This window comes from Esox lucius, chromosome 19 (genome assembly GCF_011004845.1).
Source record: "Esox lucius isolate fEsoLuc1 chromosome 19, fEsoLuc1.pri, whole genome shotgun sequence".
Classification (NCBI taxonomy): domain Eukaryota; kingdom Metazoa; phylum Chordata; class Actinopteri; order Esociformes; family Esocidae; genus Esox; species Esox lucius.
In genome coordinates, this window is record NC_047587.1 from 35,615,313 (window position 1) to 35,634,428 (window position 19,116).

The following is a 19,116-nucleotide window of genomic DNA, read 5'->3' on the forward strand; positions in this document are numbered from 1 at the left end:
CACCTGAGCAGTGCCACAGACTGATCGACTCCATGCCACGCCACAATGCTGCAGTAATTCAGGCAAAAGGAGCCCCAACTAAGTATTGAGTGCTGTACATGCTCATACTTTTCATGTTCATACTTTTCAGTTGGCCAACATTTCTAAAAATATTGTTTTTGTATTGGTCTTAAGTAATATTCAAATTTTCAGAGATACTGAATTTGGGGTTTTCATTAGTTGTCAGTTATAATCATCACAATTAAAAGAAGAAAAAAAACACTTGAAATATATCAGTCTATGTGTAATGAATGTATACATTATACAAGTATCACTTTTTGAATGGATATATTGAAATAAATCAACTTTTTGATGATATTCTTATTTAATGACCAGCACCTGTATATTAGGGCTTCAAGTCAAACCAGAGTGCACCCGATCAGCAAAACAGTACATTTGTCAAGTATTCTCCAATTGAGTTGGCATTTGCAGCATTAAGGGTGAACCAACAGACTCTGTAAACACAGGGACATTCATTTCAAAAGGTGATCTGATGAAAAGAATCAATCAAATAACGACTGAAATCTCTAAAGATCAAATCATTCAGAAAAATTAACAGAGCAGATTAAAGCATCAGATACAATGACTATCAACATGTCCTTTATCTATGAGACCCCTACTACAGTTTACAGCTCAGCAGTACCACTATATTTACAGACTAAACCCAGGATAGAGGGGAACCATTACTTTACTGTATATAGTTGAAGTCTGTCTGAACACTCCTAACAGCGTGTTACATCTGTTACTATCTGACCACCAACTATAGTTCACACAGTTCAGCAACGCCATTGAAATTACATAGATGTAATCCAGGATAGAGGGGCTGAGTGAATGTGGTCTGGACTCTGTGGAGGAGGGTCATTGAGTCAGAGACACTGTAGAAGGACAGAGTACCTGCCTTGTAATTCAGGTAGACTCCTATTCTGGAGGACTGAGGGCCTGATACTTTAGTTTCAACATTATTGTGTCTGAAACAATATCCACGTCTCAAGCACTCAAAACTCCAGGACTTGTTATCGGATCCAAATATATCATCTGACCTCTTGAAGTCTTTATATGAGACTGCTATAACAACACGGTTCCCACACCACTTCACCTCCCAGTAACTGCATCCAAACAGAACTTCTCTACATAGAACCATCCAGAAGCAAGTAAATCGTTTTGGATGTTTAGGATATGGTTGGAATTCTGTAACAGTCACTTTTCTGTTCCCTTCAGACAGAGAGAGTTGTCTATGTACTGTGTTTGGGTCCAGTGTGAGCTGACGGGAATCTGGGAGAAGAGCAGAGTACAATGAGAGGAGTAAGTGACTGTTAGAGAGTTGACTAGTTGCAGTAAATTAAGTCAGACACTGTTTCTATTTTGTCTATGATTAAAGCAGAGATCAAATCAGAGCAGGAATCAGACAGCTACCCAGTTTTTGATTATATCTACTACTCAAATATATTTATAAAGGGAGTTTTGGGAGTGCCAGTAAAAATAAATATTTGTTTTAACAATGAAGAGACTTACATTGTAAGAACTCTTCTCTGGTCTTGGGCTCTGGAGGCAGTAAAACATCCACAATATTCACTACAGAAATGCAAACACAGAGAGCGAATGTTATCATTATTCCATATTAAACAATTTCAATGGTCTAAAGTGTAATGTTCTGATTATAAACACACCTGTAGTGGAGATCTTGGTCCATACTCCTTTAAGGACGTCTTCTAGTTGCTCTCTTATATCAGAGACAGTCTTACTCACATCTTTGAAGTCCGGAAGAGGACGGATAGTGATGCTGGGTAAGTCTGAAGATACACTGGTACTGGAGAGAGACTTGTAACTCTGGGGGGAGACATGATGTTGTAGAGAGAGAGACAGAGGGAGGGGTGGTAGAGAGAGAGATAATATGTATTATTAATTAGCTCATATTTTAAACAGGCATGTTGACTAAGAAAATACTATATTCTCTAACAGCAAGAGACAAACACACTGAACATACAGAACCGGTCATGACAACATCATTGTGGAGACCAGAAAACGCTATCCACTAACACTAGAAAGAAAATATCACGATGACCCTTAGTTTAATATTAAGTACATTTTCATATCAACTGTAACAATATAGTTCAGTTACCTGGAGGAAATGGATGTCATCCTCTATGTGTGAGAACTTCTCCAGCTCTGTGCTTCTCTTCCTCAGCTCTGCTATCTCCTGCTTCAGTTTCTCCAGGAGTCCTTCAGCTTGACTCACTCGAGTCTTCTCTTCAGCTCTGATCAGCTCTTTCACCTCAGAGCGTCTTATCACTAAGAACTGGATCAGCTCAGTAAAGATCTTCTCACTGTCCTCCACAGCTCTCTTTGCAGAGTGCTAGAGAGAGAGAGAGAGAGAGAGAGAGAGAGAAAGATTTGCCCATTATTTGCCCATCTAACAAACGATATTTACAAAACATTCAGTCAATTTACATATAAATATTCACTGCAAAAAATTATAAACGCCACACTTTTGTTTTTGCCCCCATTTATCATGAGCTGAACTCAAAGATCTAAGATTTTCTGTAAGTACACAAAAAGCCTATTTCTCTCAAATATTGTTCACAAATCTGTCTAAATCTGTGTTAGTGAGCACTTCTCCTTTGCCGAGATAATCCATCCACCTCACAGGTGTGGCATATCAAGATGCTGATTAGACAGCATGATTATTGCACAGGTGTGCCTAAGGCTGGCCACAATAAAAGGCAACTCGAAAATTTGCAGTTTCACTGTATTGGGGGGGGTCCGAAAACCTGTCAGTATCTGGTGTGACCACCATTTGTCTCACGCAGTGCAACACATCTCTTTCGCATAGAGTTGATCAGGTTGTTGATTGTGGCCTGTGGAATGTTGGTCCACTCCTCTTCAATGGCTGTACGAAGTTGCTGGATATTGGCAGGACCTGGAACACACTGTTGTATATGCTGATCCAGAGCATCCCAAACATGCTCAATGGGTGACATGTCCGGTGAGTATGCTCACCATGCAAGAACTGGGATGTTTTCATCTTCCAGGAATTGTGTACAGATCCTTGCAACATGGGGCTGTGCATTATCATGCTGCAACATGAGGTGATGGTCGTGGATGAATGGCACAACAATGGGCCTCAGGATCTCGTCACGGTATCTCTGTGCATTCAAAACGCCATCAATAAAATGCACCTGTGTTTGTTGTCCATAACACACGCCTGCCCATACCATAACCCCACCCCCACCATGGGCCACTCAATCCACAACGTTGACATCAGCAAACCACTCACCCACACAACGCCATACACACTGTCTGCCATCTGCCCTGTACAGTGAAAACCGGGATTCATCCGTGGAGAGAACAACTGTCCAAAGTGCCAGATGCCATCGAATGTCAGCATTTGCCCACTCAAGTCCGTTACGACGACGAACAGAGGACAACGAGAATGCAGATGAGCATCCCTGAGACGTTTTCTGACAGTTTGTGATGAAATTCTTTGGTTATGCAAACCGATTGTTGCAGCAGCTGTCTGGGTGGCTGGTCTCAGACGATCTTGGAGGTGAAGATGCTGGATGTGGAGGTCCTGGGCTGGTGTGGTTACACGTGGTCTGCGGTTGTGAGGCCGGTTGGATGTACTGCCAAATTCTCTGAAACGCCTTTGGAGACGGCTTATGGTAGAGAAATTAACATTCAATTCACGGGCAACAGCTCTAGTGGACATTCCTGCAGTCAGCATGCCATTTGCACGCTCCCTCAAAAATAGCAACATCTGTGGCATTGTGCTGTGTGATGGAATTGCACATTTTAGAGTTGCCTTTTATTTTGGCCAGCCTAAGGCACACCTGTGCAAAAATCATGCTGTCTAATTAGCATCTTGAAATACCACACCTGTGAGGTGGATGGATTATCTCGGCAAAGGAGAAGTGCTCACTAACACAGATTTAGACAGTTTTGTGAACAGTATTTGAGAGAAATAGGCCATTTGCGTACATAGAGAAAGTCTTAGATCTTTGAGTTCAGCTCATGATAAATAGGGGCAAAAACAAAAGTGTTGGATTTATAATTTTGTTCAGTGTATATTATTATAATTATTACTACACAATACTTTTTATTCTCCCCAATTTTACCCCAAACCGTACACAAGTCACACAGTTATCCTGAAACAAAAAGATGAAACAAGTAGTTTATAGTACGTATGCTCCACGTCAAGCGATCCCTCACTAACCCCATCAGCACAGACCTGGGATCAGTACACCCTCACTAACCCCGTCAACACAGCCCTGGGATCAGTACACCCTCACTAACCCCATCAACTCAGCCCTGGGATCAGTACACCCTCACTAACCCCATCAACACAGCCCTGGGATCAGTACACCCTCACTAACCCCATCAACACAGCCCTGGGATCAGTACACCCACCCTCACTAACCCCATCAACACAGCTCTGGGATCAGTACACCCTCACTAACCCCATCAACACAGCCCTGGGATCAGTACACCCACCCTCACTAACCCCATCAACACAGCCCTGGGATCAGTACACCCACCCTCACTAACCCCATCAACACAGCTCTGGGATCTGTACACCCACCCACTCAAGGTGCGACTCATGTCTGTTCGTAGGGATAGCCCTGTGAATTATCCTCCACTGTAGGTCAGCAATACGCTTCTCAATGGGAGACTTATACAGGGACCGCCAACATCCTCTCAGAGAAAAACCTGGGCCCAAAACACCCGGCCACCCCGTTGCTACCAGCCCACAAAGACATTCTCTTTGAGCAACCTTTACAACAACCACATAAAGACCCTTCTTGCCAGTGGTGCAAAAACCCTCCAGCTGTGGTGTCTGAATAGACAGGAGCAACCCCTCCCGCTCCAGATGGTCACCCAGAGCAGCTGAGACGTCAAAGGGGGCAGATCATTCCCCCCTAGTGATAGACAGGTAATTAATTGTCTGCTCCCGAGCAGCGCCCTGAAAAAGCCTGGTAACCCAGAATCGACTCCGTCTGGTACTTGATACAACAGCCGGGAGGATTTCAGAGACAACACTCTTACCATGTCACAGGCGGACTTCCACCCATCCCTGTCTTGCAGATCACACAGTCTAGTGAAACCCCCAGCCACTGGTCTGTCCCTCAGGCTGGAAGAATTCAGAACTGGGTTATGGAACTGTCTTCATCTCAGCTGGAAAAGATGTGAGCGAACCAGAAGGATGACGCAATGCTGATTTTGCAGGTTTTCCTACTTACAAAGCATGTAGAGGTCTCTAATTTTTATCATAGGTACACTTCAGCTCTGAGAGACGGAATCTAAAACAAAAATCCAGAAAATCACATTGTATGAATTTTTTATTATTCATTTGCATTTTATTGCATGACATAAGTATTTGATCACCTACCAACCAGTAAGAATTCCGGCTCTCACAGACCTGTTCGTTTTTCTTTAAGAAGCCCTCCTGTTCTCCACTCAATACCTGTATTAACTGCACCTGTTTGAACTCGTTACCTGTATAAAAGACACCTGCCCACACACTCAATCAAACAGACTCCAACCTCTCCACAATGGCCAAGACCAGAGAGCTGTGTAAGGACATCAGGGATGGGCTACAGGGCAATAGGCAAGCAGCTTGGTGAGAAGGAAAGAACTGCAGGCGCAATTATTAGAAAATGGAAGAAGTTCAAAGTGACAAGTCAATCTCCCTCGGACTGGGGCTCAATGCAAGATCTCACCTCGTGGGGCATCAGCGATCATGAGGAAGGTGAGGGATCAGCCCAGAACTACACGGCAGGACCTGGTCAATGACCTGAAAAGAGCTGGGACCACAGTCTCAAAGAAAACCATTATTAACACACTACGCCGTCATGGATTAAAATCCTGCAGTGCACGCAAGTTCCCCCTGCTCAAGCCAGCGCATGTCCAAGCCCATCTGAAGTTTGCAAATAACCATCTGGATGATCCAGAGGAGGAATGGGAGAAGGTCATATGGTCTGATGAGACAAAAATTGAGCTTTTTGGTCTAAACTCCACTCGCCGTGTTTGGGGGAAGAAGAAGGATGAGTACAACCCCAAGAACACCATCACAACCGTGAATCCATGGAGGTGGAAACATCATTCTTTGGGGATGCTTTTATGCAAAGGGGACAGGACGACTGCACCGTATTGAGGGGAGGATGGATGGGGCCATGTATCGCGAGATCTTGGCCAACAACCTCCTTCCCTCAGTAAGAGCATTGAAGATGGATCGTAGCTGGGTCTTCCAGCATGACAAGGAGTGACTCCGTAAGAAGCATCTCAAGGTCCTGGAGTGGCCTAGCCAGTCTTCAGATCTGAACCCAATAGAAATCTTTGGAGGGAGCTGAATGTCCGTATTGCCCAGCGACAGCCCCAAAACCTGAAGGATCTGGAGAAGGTCTGTATGGAGGAGTGGGCCAAAATCCCTGCTGCTGTTTGTGCAAACCTGCTCAAGAACTACAGGAAACGTATGATCTCTGTAATTGCAAACAAAGGTTTCTGTAGCAAATATTAAGTGCTGCTTTTCAGATGTATCAAATACTTTTGTCATGCAATAAAATGCTAATTAATTACTGAAAAATCATACAATGTGATTTTTGGATCTTAGTTTTAGATTCCGTCACTCACAGTTGAAGAGTACCTATGATAAAAATGACAGACTTCTACATGCTTTGTAATTGGGAAAACGTGCAAAATCGGCAGTGTATCAAATACTTGTTCTCCCCACTGTACGTAGGTCCTACAAGTCCATATCAAACTGTTACATCATTTGTGGAAAATCCATCATAAAACAAATGATGGCCGGAGTTACTTTGTCACCATTGGTAATCATGAATCTGATAGGGTGGCTATGGCATGCAGAGTTCCACAGGGATCAGTTCTCAGACCGCTTCTGTTCAATCTCTATATGCTACCTCTATTGGCCAAATTCTACAAAGATCTTAGACTTGCCCCAAACATATACATTTTTAAATCCAGGTAAAAAACACTTCTCTTCTCACGTGCCTATGACTGAGCACTTAACCTTTTCACACGTGAGTTTCAAATATTCCTTAACGACCTTCCAGCGTGAGTTTTTTGCGCCTAAGTTCAGTACTCACTCAGAGTTCCAGCATTTGAACAGCCACCTTGCCAGGTAAGGAACACTACATACAATGCATTGCAAGCTTCTCTCGTTGACCCAAATTCAAAGAGCGGCAAAAGCTGGTTGATGTGTAACTGTAGCTAGCTATCAAACGTCAGCTAACCGCTAGCAAACGTCAGCTAACCGCTAGCTAACAAAGCGTAACCTGTAATTCAGTGCTGGAGCTGCTGCCCCCGCGATCCGATACCAGACAACCAGATGAAGATTAGATGAGATGAAAATGAATAAACTATATAAAAAGCATAGCGGCGCCCACAACGGGTAACATAACTTCTAGAAGGTTTTTACAATGGTTTTGATCGGTTGTCAGCTTTTCCAGGAAATGTTAAATGATATCGCTAATATCATTTGTTTTGTGTATTAGTGTTGGCTGTCTGTTGGTACGTAAGTAACACTTCTTGTCCCGATTTGAATGCTTGCTACCTGGTTAATATCATAGTGTGGTCTTGAAACAATTACAATCAGGAAATAAAGTTATAAACACTGTTTGAGCTAAATCTGAGTAAATAACAGCGCGGTCTGACCAGCCATTGTTATGTTACTTGTACCTAGGTGTGCTAATTGTGCGTTCTAAACAAAACGTTCTAATCACACCAGTGTGATCGGACGCTTCAGGGACCACTCTAGCCTGATCACACTGGTGTGATCGTACGCGTCACTGTTTAGCATTATAGCTTCCTATGTTTTCATCCCATTTTTAATCTTTATATGTTTTCATTTTAAAAAAATTATTATTATGATGTATTCATTTGTTTTGATGTTTTTATTTGAGTATTTGTTTTCATGTTATTGTACTTTCATTTATTTATCTTTGTAAAGCAGATTGAATTGCTTCGATGTATGAATTGTGCTATATAAATAAACTTGCTTGCTTATATTTGCAATAACCAGAATTTAAAGAATGGCCTTTGGACCGGTAATGCATTTACTACGGAACAGTTAATTTCAAAATACCTTTGGTGTCAGAGTATGACAGTGAAGGAAATGTGAAAGAGCATCGATTTTAGAAGACAACGGAAAACAAAACCAACTTCTCTGGCATGGTGGAGGAGAGAAGTTGAAAAGGTGTCTCCTCTGGTCAACAATACTGACCTTGAGAGACCCCACAGCTTTTTGGACCTCCTTCACCTTGTTCTCTCTCTCCTGGACTCTCTGTTGGACCTTCTGCTGACTGATCACCAGTTGACTCTGTAGAGAATCACTCTTCCATGAGTTTCAAGATTTATCTGTTCAGTAAGTAGTTCAGCAGTATAGTAATTCTACATAAGGCTCATATAGAGGGATTTCATTACATGATATTTCAAATCAAGGAATTGATTTGAAATATCATGTTTTATTGTTCTATGTAAATGAGCATCATTACAGCAGACCTACGTACAAGGAGGTCTCATTATAGGATATTTAGAGTAATAATTGTGTTTGATTTAGAAAAAATTTCAAAATGTTCTGAGCATATATTAAAGGAAATATTTATGCTTGGTATTGTTTCTGCTGTATTTGTTTTTCTTTAGAATTCTGTTACATTTAAACAGCTTTTGTTCCGCTACTGTGTCATTAATTCTTTGTTCATCAGTCACTAACAAGTTATTCTGGTCTTACCTGTTTCTCAGTCCTCTCTGCTGCAGCTGACACTGTATCATGGCATTTATGTTCATCCATCACACACTGATAACAGATACACTGCTGATCAGTACGACAGAAAACCTCCAGCAGTTTGTCATGGTGAGAGCAGATCTTCTCCTGTATTTGTGTGACGGCTTTGATCAGCTTGTGTTTCTTTAATGGAGCTACTTCATAGTGAGGTTGGAGGTGAGTCTCACAGTAAGAAGCCAGACACACCAGACAGGACATGAGGGCTTTCTCCTTCCTGGTCCCAGTACAGACATCACACACCACATCTCCAGGTTCAGCAGAGCACAGAGCAGGAGAAACAGTCTGGGGTCCAGTCTTCGGTTTGTCCACCAACTCAGCCATCATGTTATTTTTCCTCAGAGTTGGCCTTGAAGGTCTGTCTGCACTGGGGACAGCTATAGACCCCTTTCAGATCATCCTGATCCCAGTAGCCCTCAATACAACTCCTAAAGTAACTGTGTCCACAAGCAGTTGTGACTGGCTCCTTCAGTAGATCCAGACAGAAAGAACAACACAACTGGTCTTGGTCCAGTATAACTCCCTGCTGAGACATTTGGAAGGTTGTGGTTCACTCTTATACAGATGGAGAAAACTGGGAGGATACTTCCTGGTTTTGTCAGGGGTGTGGATACAGAAAGTGGTTGAACTGGACTTTGACTTGTTTTGAACATGATTCCAAGTAGTAAAGAGAGTATACAAATACATTGCAAGAATCAAAGATAGAAGTACTCTGGATATTTGAGGTTGTAAGAGCAAGAATGCATGTAAAAAGACAGAGGAAAAAGCAAGAAGAGAGGGATTCTGAAACTATCTCTCTGTTTTAACCCAAAAAAATATTCTGGAGGGCGAGTTTCATGATTTAAGGAGACTTTCACGACCAATTAGCCCACTAAGCTACCAATTAGCCCACTAATCTATGCCTTCCTTGGCAGCACCTGGCACTGACTGGTGAATCATCTGTCAAGCATAAACAAATAATACATTACAAGTTGGGATACAGAGCGACATATTTGTAAATAGGAGAGCAGCAACAAATAGTATTCAAATCACCTTACATAACACCTATGTTTCAGCTGTCCTGACTGTAAGAGTTAATCCTGGCTACATTTCCAATCTGTCACATTTCCTTTATAACACACTCACTACCTCTACCCCTCTCCCTTTATAACACACTCACTACCTCTACCCCTCTCCCTTTATAACACACTCACTACCTCTACCCCTCTCCCTTTATAACACACTCACTACCTCTACCCCTCTCCCTTTATAACACACTCACTACCTCTACCCCTCTCCCTTTATAACACACTCACTACCTCTACCCCTCTCTCTTTATAACACACTCACTACCTCTACCCCTCTCCCTTTAAAACACACTCACTACCTCTACCCCTCTCCCTTTAAAACACACTCACTACCTCTACCCCTCTCCCTTTATAACACACTCACTACCTCTACCTGTCTGTCTTTATAACACACTCACTACCTCTACCCGTCTGTCTTTATAACACACTCACTACCTCTTTCCCTCTCCCTTTATAACACACTCACTACCTCTACCCCTCTCCCTTTAAAACACACTCACTACCTCTACCCCTCTCCCTTTATAACACACTCACTACCTCTACCCCTCTCCCTTTAAAACACACTCACTACCTCTACCCTTCTCCCTTTATAACACACTCACTACCTCTACCCCTCTCCCTTTATAACACACTCACTAACTCTACCAGTCTGTCATTATAACACACTCACTACCTCTTTCCCTCTCCCTTTATAACACACTCACTACCTCTACCCGTCTGTCTTTATAACACACTCACTACCTCTTTCCCTCTCCCTTTATAACACACTCACTACCTCTACCCCTCTCCCTTTAAAACACACTCACTACCTCTACCCCTCTCCCTTTAAAACACACTCACTACCTCTACCCTTCTCCCTTCATAACACACTCACTACCTCTACCCCTCTCCCTTTATAACACACTCACTACATCTACCTGTCTGTCATTATAACACACTCACTACCTCTACCTGTCTGTCTTTATAACACACTCACTACCTCTACCTGTCTGTCTTTATAACACACTCACTACCTCTACCTGTCTGTCTTTATAACACACTCACTACCTCTACCTGTCTGTCATTATAACACACTCACTACCTCTACCTGTCTGTCATTATAACACACTCACTACCTCTACCTGTCTGTCTTTATAACACACTCACTACCTCTACCCCTCTCCCTTTATAACACACTCACTACCTCTACCTGTCTGTCATTATAACACACTCACTACCTCTACCTGTCTGTCTTTATAACACACTCACTACCTCTACCTGTCTGTCATTAAAACACACTCACTTCCTCTACCCCACATTTTCAACCACAGTGGTTTCCACAAACCTTTCACAGATTATTTATTGACGACGTAGAGGTCTCACAAACTCATGTAGCAAATATGATACAATTGGCATTACAGGGTTTTCAAAAACATTCTTCAACTAATACATTTTGGTAGCGCCCTATGACAGATGTTAATATTAATGTACAATGTACAAACCCGATTCCAAAAAAGTTGGGACACTGTACAAATTGTGAGTAAAAAAGGAATGGAATAATTTACAAATCTCATAAACTTATATTTAATTCACAATAGAATATAGATAACATATTGAATGTTGAAAGTGAGACATTTTGTAATGTCATGCCAAATATTGGCTCATTTTGGATTTCATGAGAGCTACACATTCCAAAAAAGTTGGGACAGGTAGCAATATGAGGCCGGAAAAGTTAAATGTACAGATAAGGAACAGCTGGAGGACCAATTTGCAACTTATTATGTCAATTGGCAAAATGATTGGGTATAAAAAGAGCCTCTCAGAGTGGAAGTGTCTCTCAGAAGTCAAGATGAGCAGAGGATCACCAATTCCCCCAATGCTGCGGTGAAAAATAGTGGAGCAATATCAGAAAGGAGTTTCTCAGAGAAAAATTGCAAAGAGTTTGAAGTTATCATCATCTACAGTGCATAATATCTTCCAAAGATTCAGAGAATCTGGAACAATCTCTGTGCGAAAGGGTCAAGGTCGGAAAACCATACTGGATGCCCGTGATCTTCGGGCCCTCAGACGGCACTGCATCACATACAGGAATGATACTGTAATGGAAATCACAACATGGGCTCAGGAATACTTCCAGAAAACATTGTCGGTGAACACAATCCATCGTGCCATTCGCCTTTGCCGGCTAAAACTCTATAGGTCAAAAATGAAGCCGTATCTAAACAGGATCCAGAAGCGCAGGCGTTTTCTCTGGGCCAAGGATCATTTAAAATGGACTGTGGCAAAGTGGAAAAGTGTTCTGTGGTCAGACTAATCAAAATATGAAGTTTATTTTGGAAAACTGGGAAGCCATGTCATCCGGACTAAAGAGGACAAGGACAACCCAAGTTGTTATCAGCGCTCAGTTCAGAAGCCTGCATCTCTGATGGTATGGGGTTGCATGAGTGCGTGTGGCATGGGCAGCCTACACATCTGGAAAGGCACCATCAATGCTGACAGTTATATCCAAGTTGTAGAACAACATATGCTCCCATCCAGACGTCGTCTATTTCAGGGAAGACCTTGCATTTTCCAACATGACAATGCCAGACCACATACTACATCAATTACAATGTCATGGCTGCATAGAAGAAGGATCCGGGTACTGAAATGGCTAGCCTGCAGCTTCAAAACCTTCTGACCAGGTAAACTGCCATCAGCACCTGTGAGTTCCATCGTGGTTGTTGGCATTGCATTCCTACGGCCCCAAGGATTTATTCTGTAATATTATTGTGCCAGGGGAGTAGGGTCAGTTCTCTTTCTCCTTTGTAAATCCTTTGTAAATCTAAGGAATGCACTATCACAATTTTCCTTTTGTCCTACTCTGTTTAAACATAGGTGGATATGAGCCATTGGACTACACCCCAGGACTACTAGGCCCAAAATCTTGTCGTTTTCCCTGTCTTCCTGGTTGTCTTCAAAAACCCAGTTGTACTGAGAAGTCACAGATCTTCCCTGACCTGGTATCAGTAGGGACAGTTGAATTTTTGTATCCAATATCGCTAGACATGTTCACTAAATTAGTAGAGCCCTATTACATCTGTTTTATTTTTATTTATTTAAATTTTTGTGTGATTCCGTTTCATACACAAACAACAAAAAATAAATAAAAGAAAGACATTCTGAATTTTTTTCATAAGCGATTTCGGAAGAAGTACTAGTACAATACAATGCAACTAGTCAATTTACTTAAATTACTTTTAATTTTTGGAGGTGGAGCTGGCGGAGCCAGCTCTCATTATCAAACGTTTCAAACTATCCTGAGTATTTTATACATTAAATTCACTGCGGCACTGAATAGTTTGTCCAAAACAAAAGGATCACTTGCTCATTACAGTGGGGCTGGGAAAATATAATGTGGTTGGATTTATAATACAATCCCTCGCCAAAGTAGATTAACAACAATAATACCATCAAAATAGTATTTCTTTACATTGGTTATGTCCTCTACGTTAAATTACTTAGGCTCTAACCATTTCTCAATGTGCTCAACCTTATAATATTCTTTACCTTGTGTAAAGTATTATTGAAAAGGTAATTAGCATGGGTAAAATCGATAACTCTTTTAATATTTTGCAGTGGGAATGGTTTAAATGTGTGAAACAGAGTAGGTTTCGTGCCTGTGGCACAAACTGTATAGCCTAACAATAGATTAATGCAATTCATGCTAATTAGCATACATCAAATCTATAAATGTTTCATCCTATGAACTGGGGATAGCCTAAACGTGCAAACCACAGTTGGTTTTGAGTCTGTAGCTTGAATGGTTAAAAAATGTATCAAAAGATACAGCCTAGTAGGTATTTAATGCTAATTAGCATGCGTGAAAATAGATGTGAGGTAGGCATAGCCTAAACTGGTGAAACAAAGTTGGTTTCCTGTCTGTAGCCTAATAGTACATCAACTCAAATTACGCTATTTTGCATACGTAAAATCAATAAATGTTTCAGAATTTTAAGTGGGGATAGCTAAACTGGAGAAACAAAGTCTGTAGCTAAAACGGTTCTAAAGATACAGCCTAATAGTTAATTAACGCTGGTGGTGATTAGAGTTATCTTAAAGGGCTAATTTTGTGAAGTCATTGTTCAGTCGATTTTTGACAAAGCAACTAGTTTGTCAGCCCTGTTCAGAAGTATGGCCTAGAGTCTGGAAATGTACTGGAAAGTAAATCCGATGTACAGTTCAGGAGAAAGAGTTTTAAAGACATTTATTAGCATTAGCTTTTGTTGAAAATGGAAAGAAGTTCTAAGTTCAAGTTCAAAAGGTTTATTTGTTATTTGCAAAAACAAGTTATGGTAATGAAATGCTTGGTTTTCCTACTCCCAGTAACAGTAATTATAATATATAAATAAGAAGATAACACAAACTATCAACAATAAAACTATACAAAAAACATGCATCAATAATAATAAATATACAACTGTACAACCGTACTGCAATGTAAAAGTGACTGGTGTGCATGATATGACTGGCAGATGAGCATGATATAAATGGCAGAATCCTGTCAGCTGCCATTTTGCCATCTTTTGAGATATCAACTAACAAATGCACATGGTATTATACGGGGGTGGTATCTGGATGCACAAGGAAATGAAGTGCATAGGTTATTGTTAATAAAGAATTGCACACATGCACATTGTGCATACATATACAGTATTGTAAAGTAATCAGCCATTTTGTCTGCCATTTTGCAAGTTATCTCAATCAATAAATCAAATGTATTTATAAAGCCCTTTTTACATCAGCAGTTGTCACAAAGTGCTTTTACAAAACACCTGGCCTTAAACCCCAAGGAGCAAACAACCGTAGTGTTGAATTTCAGTGGCTAGGAAAAACTCGCAAAGAAGGCCGAAATTAAGGAAGAAACCTAGAGAGGACCCAGGCTCAGTGGGGTGACCAGTCAACATATTAAGAGTACTAATTGTAATAATTAATAAATGCATGTTGGCTGAGTCCAGAGTCTATTTAAACTTAGTCCAGGTCGGAAGCAGGTATCATCTTGATCTGCAAAACAACCAGGAGGACATTGGACAGGGACAGCAACGGGTCTTTCACACCTACAAACTCTACCTCCTGCGACGGGCAGAACTCCATTTTCAGCCAGCGATTGAGTTGCGCAAGTCTGCTGTAGAGCTTGTCACTACCCCTAGCTGGGAGGGGGCCAGAGACAATTACTTGATGCAGACACATCTTTCTAGCTAGTTTACACGGTGATGCTATGTTCTGCTTCGTAACCTCTGACTGTTTCATCCTAACGTCATTGGTGCCAACGTGAATAACAATATCTCTGTACTCTCTATACTTGCCAGTTTTAGACTTCGCTAGCACCAACCCCAGATTCGTGGCTACGTCGGTTTGCTCTGCCCCCTGGTAAACAGTGTACGATCGCAGGCTGATTCTTTAGTCTAATACTGCGGTTGATGGAGTCGCCAATGACTAAGGTTTTCAGTTTTTCTGGGCCACCGGTAGAACATGCCTGCCGATCATTCCCCTCCAAAGATGGTTCAGGCCTTGACAGGGGAAAACCTGTTGAAAATCTCAGTTTGCTCTAGCAGGTTTAACAGGTCGACGGCATTTCTACCCAGTGACCAAGAGAAAGTTCTTGTCCGGCTGCTGGAGCTGTGCCGGGGGGCTAACAAAACTATTGTTTCTTCCTGGTGGCACAGACACAGTTTTTCTCATTTCTACACTAACATAATACTTGCCTGACATTTGTGTCTGAAGCCTCTAACTCTGCTATCTTTACCTGAAGACGATAGTTCTCCTCCGTGTTGTAGCTACAACAATTACAGTGATAAGGCATAGTAAGGATACTTAGCGTCGGGTGTTCAGGGGTGAATAGTTCCGTTAATGATGTCCAAAATGAGTCCCGGTGTAGAAATGTTGGGTAAGAGGTCAACAGATAAAAAATATTGTGTTGGTAAAGTAGAATTTGACCAATTAGTTTATTTAGAGTAAATATGAAAAAGATTGTCAGGTAGCCAGGTAGGTAACAGCAGGCAGAGTACAGCATGTCAACAATCCCACAATGCAGTTCATAGATGCTATTTGTGGTGGAGGTAAACTTAATGAGGAACATTACTCTGTTTAACACAATTACTACAATTACTTACAATTACAAATTGGTTTCTTGTTTTTCCTCTCATATGTCTGTGTTGTCAATGAATGAGTGTTTGATTGGTTGACAAGATGAATACTGTTTGTTGGCCATCATGAGTGGCTGACGCTCAAGAGTAGGCCCCTCTACTCATGAGCAAGTGAGCACAGAAATTGGCACCGCTCACAGGATCGAGCACCACGCACAGCACCACAGTGCATTCACAGCCGGCAGGGCCTGATGTTCTTGTAAATGTAGAATTTCTTGTCCGACCACATACCTTTTCATGCTTATCCACCTCCATGAATAAAGAAATAGTCATGATGAATGACAAAGGAGTGCCACTACAGTGTACACATGACCGGTTGGAATGATGACCGGTTCAGCTGGTTTCTTATAATACATGCAGGAATTGTCTCTATGATCTTATTAAGATCTGTCCCACACCAGAGTGGATGCAGAGATGTGGAATAGTAAAAGAGATGAAAATAGCCCTAGTACTGAGAGAACCGGAAAAAGATCCTTCCTCATTCTGGTGAGTGAGATTCACCACTGTGTTCAGATGACTTACTAGGAATGTCAGAGTGGTGATACTGGTCTGGAAGATCATTGTTCTGACAGACAGATAGACAAGGACAGACAGAAAAAGAAACAGAGAGAGGGATTAATAGAGAGAGGGTGGGGAGAGAGAAGAGAGAATGAAAAAATGAGAAACGAAAGAGGGGGTGAAAAATATACAGGAGGGGAAATAGAGAAATGTTTAGAGGGAACAGTTTAGCAGGCATGAAAACTCATCACCTTTCGGCGAAATTTGCCGTTTTGAAACCATGTGATTTTTGCAGCTCCAATGAGAAAATATTCGGGGGTGGGGGGGTCGTGGCCAGCATTTACCCGCTATATCTGCATAGTTAACATAAACTTCTCAACTTTAGGCTCTGCCTAACCAATCAATGCCAAAACAGCCAATCAGAGTAAGAGTAGGGCAGGTTTTATTTCAAAGTCTGCCACACCGCAAGTCTGGCAACTGACCAGAAAGATACCGATTTTAATTTAATAATTGTATTGTACCGTATTGGTCCGAATTTAAGAAAATTTATTTTTCCCTCAAGAACCAGGCAGCTGAAGAGAAGAGGGCAAGGCTGAGACATGCTGTTAAACAGAGAAAACAGGCCCTTGAGACTCTGGTTCAGGCTAATTTCTTTATATAAACACACCCTACGCTCTGTGTTTTCTGGAATGACTTGCCTCCACAAAATAAAATGGAGGCTAACGGTACAATATTTTATGTGTCTAATGCGTTATTATACTTTCTATTTATTCTTCGTGCAACACTTTGGTAACCTTGTTGTTTTTTAAAATGTGCTGTATAAATAAAGTTAATTGGATTGGATTTTTTGCTGGCGTATCCTTCTCACCTTTTTTACCCCGGACCAGTTTTCATGTCTGGTTTAATCTTTACTGTTCTTGTTGGAACCCAAAAGTACTTTCTACTGTTGAAAATTATTTGTTTCCCTCATTCTTAATCATAACCCCTAAATCAAACCTCTAAACCTAACCCTGTTAAAAGCCAAACCCCAACTACCCTAAATCTAATCTCAGCATAAACTAGCCTATACCTCACAGGAGACATTCCTCTCACTGGGACACACACATGGACACATTACATTTGGATTCACCATCAGTGAACAGGGGTTACAGGAGCTTTCTGAAGAAAGGCTGCTGACCACATTCAGGTCCTGACATCTCTATAACTAGTCTAATAGGTTACCATTCTTTCTATATTTCAATTCATGTCACCAGTCTCCCATTACTCAGGTATGTTGCTTTCAGTCAACCATCAAAGGCTTGATGATATGTTTTTATCTCTCTGTCTCTTTCTATCAAATGCTGATTACATAAATGTGTTTGTTTATTTGGTTTAGTCTTTAATAAAAGGGTGTTTTGGCGGTTTAGGGAAAACAAATCATGACCAATTGAACAGGGTAATAAAAATCAGCGGGAAGGTAGTTGCAGACAGCCAGGAACTCATCAGTAACATTAACAAACAACGGCTGAATAATGAGGGAACAGCCTTGGGAAACAGCGTTGGACATAACACACATGATAAATGACCAGTATAGAGCTCCCTACCCACCAAACATAAATATACAGCACCCCACCCATCAGACATAGATACAGTATACAGCACCCCACCCATCAGACATAGATACAGCACCCCACCCATCAGCCATAGATACAGCACCCCACCCATCAGACATAGATACAGTATACAGCACCCCACCCATCAGACATAGATACAGTATACAGCACCCCACCCATCAGACATAGATACAGTATACAGCACCCCACCCATCAGACATAGATACAGTATACAGGACCCCACCCATCAGACATAGATACAGTATACAGCACCCCACCCATCAGACATAGATACAGTATACAGCACCCCACCCATCAGACATAGATACAGTATACAGCACCCCACCCATCAGACATAGATACAGTATACAGCACCCCACCCATCAGACATAGATACAGTATACAGCACCCCACCCATCAGACATAGATACAGTATAAAGCACCCCACCCATCAGACATAGATACAGTATACAGCACCCCACCCATCAGACATAGATACAGTATACAGCACCCCACCCATCAGACATAGATACAGTATACAGCACCCCACCCATCAGACATAGATACAGTATACAGCACCCCACCCATCAGACATAGATACAGTATAAAGCACCCCACCCATCAGACATAGATACAGTATACAGCACCCCACCCATCAGACATAGATACAGTATACAGCGGATCATTTTCACATTTGATTTTGTTAGATGTTCGGTTTGCGACTTTTATTGACTGGCTGTTAGATTCCTCCCAACTGTCGATTTTCTTTTCATGTCCGTCGTGTAATGGTTCTGCTTTGAAGCTTGGAGTCATTTTCCGTTGACTCTGTCGTGAAAGCAGGGGGGGATTGTATGAAATGATAATCTATGATGAAAAAGAGTTGAACTTAGAGTTCAAAGCGAATTTAAAAGGTATTTAGAGAGTTACATGAAGAATTTTTGTTTTTCTGTTTCCAAAAGTTATAG

At 41.6% G+C, this 19,116-nt stretch overlaps 1 pseudogene; it reads right to left on the bottom strand.

Moving 5' to 3' along the window:
- Window positions 1–314: 314 nt before the first annotated feature.
- Window positions 315–9,376, bottom strand: LOC105007323 (annotated as a pseudogene).
- Between the last annotated feature and the right edge of the window lie 9,740 nt (window positions 9,377–19,116).